Source organism: Cynocephalus volans, chromosome 8 (assembly GCF_027409185.1).
Source record: "Cynocephalus volans isolate mCynVol1 chromosome 8, mCynVol1.pri, whole genome shotgun sequence".
Taxonomy (NCBI): Eukaryota; Metazoa; Chordata; class Mammalia; order Dermoptera; family Cynocephalidae; genus Cynocephalus; species Cynocephalus volans.
The window spans coordinates 26,540,403-26,552,055 of record NC_084467.1 but is presented as its reverse complement, the minus strand read 5'-3'; the positions used below and the strand labels follow the sequence as shown (position 1 = coordinate 26,552,055).

At 42.6% G+C, this 11,653-nt stretch overlaps 1 protein-coding gene across 6 annotated transcripts in view; it reads left to right on the top strand.

The window, feature by feature from the left end:
* The first annotated feature begins 2,849 nt into the window (after positions 1–2,849).
* The window catches only part of PHC2 (polyhomeotic homolog 2), a 103,453-nt gene continuing 94,649 nt past the window's right edge, over positions 2,850–11,653 (top strand). For 3 of the 6 annotated variants that reach the window (XM_063103913.1, XM_063103905.1, XM_063103907.1), the window contains exon 1: positions 2,850–2,951. The gene's annotated coding sequence lies outside the window, so the exon portion shown is untranslated. Of the gene's footprint in view, positions 2,952–3,252; positions 3,756–8,371; positions 8,449–11,653 lie in introns of those variants that run through there. The other 3 variants (XM_063103910.1, XM_063103909.1, XM_063103912.1) reach the window with 2 other exon arrangements.

Below are 11,653 nucleotides of genomic sequence, written 5' to 3'. Positions count from 1 at the left end.
TGGGCCTTAGGCTATAGCACAAGGCCAGGGTAAGTGCTCAATAAGTGTTATTTTCATTATCAAACAGCAAAGATGTTCAGCAGAAACAGCTCAGTAAAAGAGCAAGGTGATTTTGATCAAGCAGGACCTCTGTCTGGCAGGTTCAGGCCCTCATCACCTCTTGGCAGACATTATCTGATTGAATGTTCAGAACAACTCTGGGAGGAAGCTAGTCTCCTTTTACAAATAATGAAACTATGGCTCAGAGATGTAAAATAACTTGGCCAAAGAAGCAAAGAATGTGGCAGCGCCAGAGTGCAAACTAGAGCTCCCAAACCCACATTCTTCCTATTCCTAGGCAACGTTATTTGAAAGTCAGAAGGGGTTGGAGGGCAGCACATGGTTGAATGAAGGACTAGGGCACTTCACTAGCCTATAAGATGGGCACTGTTATGATTCCCATTTTACAGATTGGAAATTGAGACACAAACAGGTTAAGCAACTTTCCTAACATCACACAGATAGTTGAGTAGTGGAAACAGGATTCACACCTGGTTCTTTGGCTCCAGACTCAATGGTCTTAACCACTGTTCTATATTGCAGCATCTTTTGGGGGGGAAGGATGTACACATAGTGGGGAATGGGGGAGGATTAACACCCACACACAAGCCACCCTTTGGTGCTATTGCTGCAATAAGACCATGAGAAATTTGACCCTGTAGGGTGAATGGCAGGATGGGGGTTGTTTAGCCCTGGGATTCTCTGAGTCAACAGCTTCTCATCCCTGGCTCACTTCCTGAAAACTCTTTGAGCCTCAGCTTTGGAAACCCTTTGAGCACAAAGAGCTCATTTCCTGTGGCCAGGAAAGACGGGACGAGTTCCTGATGACAGCTCATCTCCCTCATTAAGGCACTCATAAAAGTGTTCCAAGGAGCCTGACTTATGGTTCCACTGTTTGTCAAGATCCCCTTCTGCAAGGAGCCACTCCAGTAATTTGGTGCTAGGAGATATGCAAGAGAAACCAGCTCCTTTGAGTCCAGGAATTATTTATGATCCCAAGAAGAGAAAATGTCATTTGGAGAGATAACAAGCCTTCACCAGCACAACAGACCGTTTAATGTGCCACAAGGGATGGCAGGCAGCTTCAAAATTCCAAAGCCAGCTAGAAAGCCTTGAGAGATTCCGTACGTGTGGATTGTCTGTTCCTAGAAAAGCTCCTGGGATAACAGAAATGACAACAGGTAACGATTACGGAGGGCGTACTCCTGGGCCAAAGCCGATACTAAATTTTTTTATACATTAACTCATTCAATTCTCACGACATTTCTATCCTATTTTTCAAATAAGAAAATTGAGACACAGAGAAGTTAAGTAGCTTGACCAAAGTCACACAGCCAAAGAACGGCCAAGTTAGAATTTTAATCCAAGTAGTTCTGCTCCTACGTTTGTGCTCTTAAACATCAGTCACAGTTTAGGAGGAAACTGGGTTTTAAGTCAGTCCAGTAAGGTAAAATGTACAAAATTCAAAATTACCTTAAAGTGGCTGTATAGTTTAGTATATTTAGTTAGAGGTAAAGGGCCCTTTCCAGTAATTCATATATAAAGTTGGAGAATCACTGAGCTTTATACAGATGTTTGTACTTTTAAACTACTCGGCCTTTAGGTGAACTATCAAATCCCCAGGCATAGAAATGAAGAGACAGAGCATTACAGACGCCCCTACTTACCTGGTGACTCTATTCTCTTTTAATATTTAGCATCTGTGACCTTCACATATGTCACTTGTCACAAGATATATTTGCTATAGGATTAAGAGATAACACAGTCACATCTCGAGAGGAAAGAAAGTTCTATTACCAGAGATTCTACAGTCCAAGCCTCAATTAAGTGAACCTGGTACAATGAGACTCCATGAGACTAGCTTTGGAGCCAGATAAACCTGGATTTGAATCCTAAATCTGGTACTTACTATGTAATCTTGGGTAATTTGCTTAACTTCCCAAAGCCTCAGTTTCTTAATCTGTAAAATGGTCTTGGCAACACCACCATGTTGAGAAGATTGAATTTAGAAGTTTCTGAAGCAATGAGTTTGAGTATACTCGTAAATCATGGCAATTAGATATTAAATATTAATAGAAGTTTGACATAAGACAGGTCACATCACCTTTCTGAGTCTCGTTTTCTCTCATCTGTAATATGGGCATAACTGTTCTCCCTACTAACTTTAAAGATCATTGTAAGGAAACAGTAAAGCACTGTAGAAATTATGTATGAGGATTTTCTCAACTGCTTAGTACACCTGGAACTGTGAGGAGGTTCTGGGAGACCCCTGCTGGAGAAAATAACTCAGGAGAGTCCTGGGCCTGAAGTCAGAAAAGGGCTCAGATCTCCACCTTTGCCATTTAGTGTGGTTTGGTATGTGACTTTGGGTGAGTGACCTAAAATCTCTGAGACTTCGCTTTCCCTACTATCAAGTGGCGTTAAAAGTACAGACATCACAGGGTTACCACGAAGAAAGGGTTAGGCACGTGGTAGGTGCTGCAGAAATGTTTGCTGAATCTGAATCTGTCTGTCTGAGCCAAAGTCAGCACCTCTCCATCCGCGGAGTGGGAAAAGTACGCGGTTTCGCCACGCGAAGCTCAGGTAGGGAGGCGCTCCCGGGGCGCCGCTGGGCTCCAGCGCCTCCCCACTCCCCCGCCCGCCCAGACGTTGCCATGGCCACCGGTTCAGGCCCGGAGCAGCACTGAGGCGTGTTCAGCCCAATCCCCGCCTTTCCCGAGTGACCATTGGCTGGAGCGGCCACGTGACGCGCGCTGGTATGCTAATATATGGTAATCACCCCCACGCCCCTCCTCCCCAGGCCGCGTCCGAGCAGCCGGCAGGGTGCGCGGCGCCGAGGCGAGGGGGCGGGCTGAGGGGCGGCCCCCGGGAGAGAGCGGCCAGGTGGAGGAGGAGCGCGGCGGCGACCGCAGGTAACGGCCGGGCGCGTGCGCGCTGGGGCCGGCTCGCGGCGCACACGGGCAGCGCGCGGGGGACACCGGGCGCCGAGCAGCCGGCTTAACCCTTTGGGCACCCAGCTGTCAAGGCCGGGCCGGGGCGCGGCGGCAGGGCCGGGCCGCGCGGGGCGGGGCATTGCCGTGGGCACTGGCAGGCAGGCGGTGGACGGCCTGACCCGGGATCCGCGGCGTGGGGCCCGCGCGGGGACCGAGCAGTCCGGGCCGGTGACCGACTGACCACGCCGCGCCCGGGGCCGGGACCCAGCCGCGATGAGGGCTTCGAGGAGCTCCAGGGCCGGGGCTTGCGGGAGGCTGCGGGGAACCGGCTGAAGTCCCGGCACTCGCGCGCTTTCTCGGGGTGCCGGGGCCGAGCCCCCTCCAGCGTAGAGGCCTGAGCCTCAGAAACCCGTGGCCTTGCGCCGCCTGCGTCTCCGCCCTTCGCCCCGCAGAGTGAGGCGAGACCCGGGGGTCGATCCGAACCGCGGCGCCCCCCCCCCCCCCTCAGCCGCAGCCTGACAGCCCCGCCGCCGGCACTTTTAACCCGGAGTCAAGTCGTGCATGGGGGGCAACAGCAAAGAGAACTGGGGGTTGTTGGAGCTGGGAGGAGAGAACAGTCCCCTGAAGGAAAATCAGGCCCCAAGGTTTGAGAAGGAGGGATGCCAAGGAAAGGCACTGGCACCTTGTTTTCTGTGCTGGGTGATGACCTGACACCCGTGGGAAAAGGTCACTGCTGGACACCTGGACTGGGTCTGTCATGTACAGAGGAAGCGGCTGTTTTACGTGAGTTTCTAACGAATTTCTTATAAGGCAAGGCTTAAATGAATCTTCCTTTCCTGCCCCCCTCTTAGGTCTGCTACAGAAGTATCTTCTTTTAATTATCCCCCGTCCCCCAATTCACTGAGACTGGTGGCAGCTTTAGGCTCACAGTGTAATTTAGCTTTCACTACAATAGAAACGGTAGGATGGGAGATGTGCCACTAATATTAAGCTTGCCCTGGGAGTTTCTAAGAAGTGTGGGGGGCAAATGTTTCTATCACCGGTGGGGATGAAAAACTGGCTAGTGTATCAGAAATATCAATAGAGTTTCCTTTATGAGTCTGAAGTCGTTTCTTCTAAATCAAGGGAAAACGTGGTTACACATGAAAAGTACCAGGAGCCAATTTGATTTTTGCAACTGAAGTGCAAATTGCACTTCCATGTCACTGTCGATGTCTCTTATCACACAACAAACACTTGGTATATGCCAGGCAGTCTGTGTCTTGGGGATGCAAAGATGAATAATATAATTAGTTCTTGCCCTGAAAGAAGTAGTGGAAAAGACAAATAAAATTGCTAATAAAAGTGATAAAAGCATAATAGATGTGTATATAAAGAGCTGTGGAAGCACAGAGGAGGAAACAATTAACTGTCAGAGTAGGTTAGGGAAAGCTTTCCAGAGAAGAACACATTTAAGAGGTGTTGAAGGATGGATAGGAGTCTGCCTTGCAGAGACGACTGAGAAGGACAGGAAGGGCAGTCAAAGCAGAGGGAACAGTGAATGCAGCCACTTATGCTGTATGTTATCTCTAGGAAATGGCTTCATCCTGCAACCATGGCTTTTTTCCTTTGTCTGAAATGTAACTTTCCAGAAGTAATGTAAATTTCTAATTCCTACCACAATTTTCCAATGGTATTTTCCTTCTTATTGTTTTTCTCCCCATGTTTTCATCAGTTTTTTTAAGCCTCACTACTGGTCTTTTTCACCCGTATCTTTCCAAGTAAGGCTGCAACATATGGAAGTAGAAAGGGGGTAGTTTACAATAGTTCCAAGGTAGAGGGCCTGAAAATTGGGCATAATGTTTGGCACGAGAGGCAGCATTCTGGGAGGCCAAATCTAAACTAAACAAAAAGAGGAAAGCAATGCTACGTGTCGTAACCAGACAAGCAGTGCTGGATGTTATATCTGTGAGACCTGGAGAAATGAGTAATAAGACCAGAAGCTGGAAGGATCTAGATTATGAGAGGATTGGACTGTGATATGGATCAGGGCAAGCAGTTCAGGACTGAGACCATGAATGGTGAAAATTTGATGAACCCACTGTTATGTAGTGCCAGCTGTGTAGAACCATGGTGGACAGCTGTTATGACAGCTTCCAGCAAATATGCAGAAAAGGACAGAGCCATCTCTTCAATAAACTATTTCCAGCACCTCCTCCTTTCTGTTCTCTCTCCCTCCTAATTATTATCCTCCTCCTGATCCCAATTTCTGCCCATGATTCACATTTATTTAGCTTCTTTTACTGGGGCATTAGCTACCAGAGCAGAGAAAAATCCTGTTCTGCTGCCTTAGCATTTATCTCTAGAACTATAAATAGTCCGTTTTACTTCATAAGCCACCAACTAGGCAGTCTGCTTTTACCTCCTGATCATTTAGAGGCAGAGCAAGGATGGGCGCGGAAGTAAGTAGTAAGGTGGACCTCATCCCCAAAACTCACCTAATGTTTGAACCAGATAAGACCTTTTAGCTTTGCTCAAACCAAACTTTATTTTTAGAATGAATTGCAGTGAATTTTTAGCAAGTCTCCTGTTTTAAACTATATTACAGATCACGCCATGTAAAGAAGGTGACACTACAGTGATATGCCTAATGTTCTCTGCTAAGTTGATGATTCTGTAAGTGCTAGAAAATCATGGGTAGTATTTAAGCAATCTTCTCAATCAACATATTTACTGAACACCTGCTTGTGTGCAAATACTATGCTGTATTTGTGCTTTGGAGGAGACAGGAAAATGAGAGAGGTGGTATAGCATGGGGGTTATTCTCAGCTAGACAAGGATTTTGATCCCAGTTCTACCAGTTACTTGCTACATGACTTTGAGCAAGATATTTGACTTCAGTTTCTTCACCTGTAATAATGCCACTTACCTCATATAGCTGTGAGGAGTTAATGAAATCACAAATATAAAGCAGTAATTAATTCAGTACCTTTTTGAAGTGCTAAACATCTGTTGTTATAAGGAGTTGGAAAAGAAGGGTGAAAGAGATCTACAGACAGGAAAAGTTATGTTCATACAACACAGGGCCAGAATATAGAAGAAAGTTTTAAGAGGTCGATTGATGAGGTTGACCAGTCTGGCAAGATTAGAAGATTTAAGAAGAGAAGTTGTAAGATGGGAAGGGTTATTTGAAGCCAGATTGTGAAAGGTATTGAATGCTACACTAAAGAGTTAGGACTTCATCCTGTAGATGATGGCAAGTAGAAAATTTTTGGTTAGGGAAGTGGTGGGTCATGAAAGTAGTATTTTAAGAAGATTCTCAAAAGCTATATGGAGAATAAATTTTAGTAGGGAGAGAAAGAACTGAACAACCAATTAGTAGGTCATTTAAATAGTTTAAGTATGAGAGGATAAGGAATTGAATTAAGGTTGATGCAGTGAAAATAAGAGATGGGCCCAATAAGTATTATAAAGGAAAAATGGACAGGACATTGTGATTGACTGGATATAGAGGATAAGAGATAAGGTCACATCAAATATAGTCTTGACCTTGGGTGAAGTATTAGCAGAACTAGGACAGAAAGAACAGAAAGCCAGTTTAGGGGAGAAGAGGAGAACCTAGTGCTACATATCTTGAGGTGATACTGGAACTTCTCAGTAGACATGTCCCATAAGTATTTGGAAGGGGGGGGCTAGTGTTCAGAAGAGAGAAGTCAGGAAGTCTTATATAGAGAAGGCAATAATTGAAGCCAAGTGATTATCTGGGTGCAGCAGTGGTAACAGCATGGAAATAGAAGTATAAAGGACCAAGGACTGAAACTTGGAGATATCCACATTAAGGAAGGAAGGGAGAAGAAATGGATTCAGTATGGTAGAAAATAAGGAATGTCAGAGAAGCAAAAGGACCATCTAACTTATTTATCCAATAATGCATTCTATTCACCACCATCTATTGTGTACCTGAGAGATGCAAAGCCAGTTAGACATGCTATTAACATGAGAGTATAGTATCACAGAAGTCAAGAGGAGAAAGGATTTCAAGCTGGAGAAACTGGTCAGCAGTATGAAATTATGCAGAAAGAGTGGGAAATGTCAGTTATATTTAGTACACAGGAGATCATTAGTAACTTTTTGAAAATGATAGCTTTCATTTAGTAGGGGGTGCCCTATGGGATATTAAAAGCCAGATTAAAGAGGATTGCGGCATGAGATGCAGATAAGAAATGGAGACAGCATGTAGATCACCCTTTGTATGTGTGACAATGACAGGAAGAAAAGAAATAGGAAAGTGATTAGAGAAGGCAGCAGAGTCAAGCAAAAGATTTAAATTTTTAGATTAAAAATTATTTTATTTGTCCTAAAATATTATTCTCTTTTATATCCTTAGTATAAATTCAGCAGTTCATTTCTTAAACTTAATGCTTTGATAACTACCTATACGTTTCATGGAACAGTAATAGTATAAGTACCATTAATTGAGAGCTTACTGTGTGCTAGGCATTATGCTAAACACTTGGTATACATTATTTTCATTATCCCATTTAATCCTCACAGTACTGGATTATAACAACACAACCTTTTGGAAGCATGGAGAGGCTAAATAAATTCCTGAGATCTCACAGCAAGTGAGTGGCAGAGATGAGATTTGGTCCAGCTCAGACAGTAAAGCTCTTCTAGAGGACCATGCTATTCTGTCTCTGAAGGCAGTGCCAGCTTCATGGGCATGCAACCCGCGCAGTCCCCCAGGGCCCTGTGTTTAATGGCTTTATTTAATGCTTTGTTGCTGCTGTCTTGAAATTCTTAATAATTTTTAACAAGGGGCCCTGAATTTTCATTTTGCACTGGGCCCAACAAATTATGTAGCTATTTCTCCCTGAAGGTATCAATACTATCTCCTGAAGCTGGGAAAGATTTCATGCTGTAGCTTTTGTTTTGGTTAGGAAGCCTAAAGTCCCTGCTGTGTCATGGTGCACAGTCACATTTTCCTGTGGTCCTCTCATTTTGGACTACTTGAGTCTGGTGGTATGAAAGGCATAAGGGAGATATTCTGAATTTCAAGTAGATACCCAGCCAGTAAGAAGAGAATAGAGAATAAAGTGGCAAGAAATTATTTACTCACAATGACTTCTGGAAACCCATCTGTCATTTTTTTTTTTTTTTTTAAGATGACCGGTAAGGGATTCTCAGCCCTTGGCTTGGTGTTGTCAGCACCACACTCAGCCAGTGAGCTAACCGGCCATCCCTATATGGGATCCGAACCCGTGGCCTTGGTGTTATCAGCACCGCACTCTCCCGAGTGAGCCATGGGCCGACCTTCATCTGTCATATTTTAAGGGTATTACTGGACAGGGTTATAGTCCTGATGCTATTGTTACTCCCAATTTAAATAAGACATGAGTTCATTTCTATTCCTTTTGTAGTCAGATATACCTGTTTGCTCTTGGAAGCTATGGAGACCATTTTTCAACGTACTGAAACAGAAACTGGACTTGAACAGGTATACTACAATTTGTCTGCCTTGATCTGCTGCCTTTTTAGCCAGACTGGTGCCATCCTTTCACCCCCAAACCATGGACTACTCACAGCTTTGAACTGTGTGGCCCTGTTTACCACAGTTGTCTGGAATGCTCATGTTCTACTCTTGCCTTTGTTGCCTGCTTCGTTCATCTACCCGCATAAATCATGAAAAACAGAAAAACGTGATTTTTTAATATTTTCTCTTATTTTTGGCTTTATAATCACTACTAAGAACTGACAACAAATTAAGTTTTTTTGGTTTCCATGGTTATTGCTCTCTCAAAAACAACTCTTATTCATCCTCTTACTCCTCCCACTCCTGGTCCATCTGAGTAATGATTTCATCAAGTACTGACCAAGTCCTGACACCACTTGACACTAACCACTTGACCAAGTCCTACACCAACCAACCTGGATTCCTTTGTGGAAGAAATCAGGCAAGACTGAGATTGTGTCGCCCCCTCCTATTACCTATCTCATTCCTGTTCAAATGAGAACAATAAGTGCTTGTTCTCATTTTCTGTTCCCAATATGGACCAGGTACACCTAAGAATATGTGAGATTAAAAATACGAAAAGATTTCTGGTATAACCGGAGGTATAAGTCATGAAACAAAGTATAGACGGCTAGGTGTTTTCAATCACTCTAGAATTTATCAGCTTAAAACAATAAATTTCTCTATCGTTTAAGTCTCAATTCAAGCATTACCTCTCAGAAGCATTTCCCAGCTTGCTTTTCATGAATTAGTGTCCGTTCTCTCTCTTCTGCCTTTGTACTTTAGTTCATTATAGCATTTACCACATTGTTGTAATTGCTAGGGGCTATGTCTTTTTCATAACTATAACTTCAATTCCTAAAACTCTTCCTTGAGCATATAAATGCTCAATAAACGGTTGTTAACAGAGATTAAGTAACTCATACCTTTATCTACTTTTGCTCTATTCTTTAGAATAAATACACCCTTTTTCATTTCCCTGTCTATAGGCTCATGTATGATTGTTTTTGAAAGTTAAAATGTAAAGAAACCATTGTATATGTCAAAGACTGCTTGACTTGCCAACTCACCTACTCCAGTGAAGACTTCTTGAACTTGTCTCTATATGTAGGTCCCAGTGCCATCCCTACTCTGAAACCAATTCTGGCCCTTATAGAAAATCATATGGTGAGCCCCCAGCCCCCAAATACTTGGCTTAATAACAAAGTCAACATTGAATCATTATTCAAATATTTAACTATAAACTTTATGAAGGCAAGGTATGTGTCTGGCCTATTCACTGCTGTATTCCCAACAGTAAACACTAGTAGATTTTTAATAAATACTTGGTGACTGAATTAATGGGACTCCATTCTTGATAACTCATGCCCCATTCCTGTTATCTGACTCCTGACCTCTGATCACCCAAAATCTTAGGCCCAATTCATCAATTCATGTGGCCCAGACTTTTTGTTTAGGACCTTGACTCTTCTCTTCAGTGCCTTATCATAGCGGATCTTTAAGAATCTGACTCTTGCTTACACAGAACTGAGGTACTGCTTTGTCTCTTGATCTTCCCCACTAATAATACTGGCCAGATGCCCTTAGGAGAATATTCTTTTGTCTACCTGTAGCCAGAAATATCCAGCATACATTATAAATGTGTTTTAAAATATTTGAACTGAAGAGAATTACATTCAAATTTCTAAAGAAAGTGAACAGGCTCTTTAAGAAGCAAGTTTTGGGCAGAAACCAGGGTCTAAAATTTTGTGAGTCTTTTAGACTGATTAACTTGTAAGCTTCAGCAATTCAATGCAAATTAATTTTTATAAGAACCAGAGAATCAAAGGAGGGGAGGGAACTGAGTGAGTGTGTAAGTATGGTTGCCAAGGAAACTTTTCCCGACAGAAGAGAGAACCTCACAGGAATTTGTACAGGCCCAAAGAAGCAATGTAACCTGATCTTTCTCTGTGCTCTTTCTCATGGGGGAAGAAAAAGATGTAGAAACCATGGACATAGATAAAGATGGCTTTAGACTTTTCAAGAGACTTGAGGAGTAAGTTCTCCCTCTTATAGAAAGATTGAGTGATAGAGTTCTCCAGGGCAAATGAGGCTATTTATAAGGCACCTGTTCCTTCTAAGGAACCATGTGCAAATGCAGAGCTTCTATGAACTCACCTTTGAAATGGTATTAATTTATTCATCAAATATTTATTCAGCACTTTCTAAATGGTTCATTGCCTAGAAAGGAGTATAAGAGGTTGATAATAATTTGAAAGTACTGTATTACACCTAGCTGATGTTCCTTAAATTTTGCCCTAAATTTTTCAAGTAGAGGGTGATATGGATTTAATTAAGTATTTAATGATTTTTAAAAATAATTGTTTCTATAGAAAAAGCATAACACGAGTGTATCTTGTGCCATATTTCTATTCTTTGGTGGTCACTCCTGAGAAAAACTTAATTCATTGATCCACAGTCATACCCCCAAGGTATGAGACATGAGAGCGGCATCTTAATTGTAGGTATAGTACCAGTGAATGACAGATCCATCTCCTTAATGGCCAAAATCACAAGGGATCCTTCTTATTTTAGCTATAGATGATGTGGTTTGAGGTCTTAACATATTGGCTGCAAAATGCATTCGGATTGAAATGTAGAACACTATCTTATATTCTTCTCACTTTGTTTTCAGTTACAAATAAGGTTTGCATTTGTTTGAAGAAAATATAATTTTTAAGCCCTTTTATACTGGAGTTTTGTTCTGTGCAGGGTACCTTTCACTGGCCTGCAGAGAGGCAGTAGAGAGGAATGGTTAACAGCATGGACACTAGAGCCAGAATGCTTGGATTCCAGCCTTGCCTCTATTACTTAGTAACTGTGACCATCACCATCTTCTCTTTGTGCTCCAATCTTGTGTATAATGGAGATAATAGTCCTTACCTTGAAGAATTAAACAGGTTAATACATGTGAAGTACAAGTTTTACCTTTTATTATTTCCTGTGACCTCCTAGATAGTAGAGTTGATTCCATCTGAAGGAAGAGAAAGTTGAGATGTATAGAGGTATAATAACTTCCCTAAAGTTGTACAGTAAGTTTTGGCTCAGATTATTTGGACCCTTAGTTTTGCACAAAAGTTTTCCATTCCACTTAGTAAGAGAGAGAAAATGAGAATTAGTGTAAGAGGGAAAAACGTGGCTTTTGGAGCAT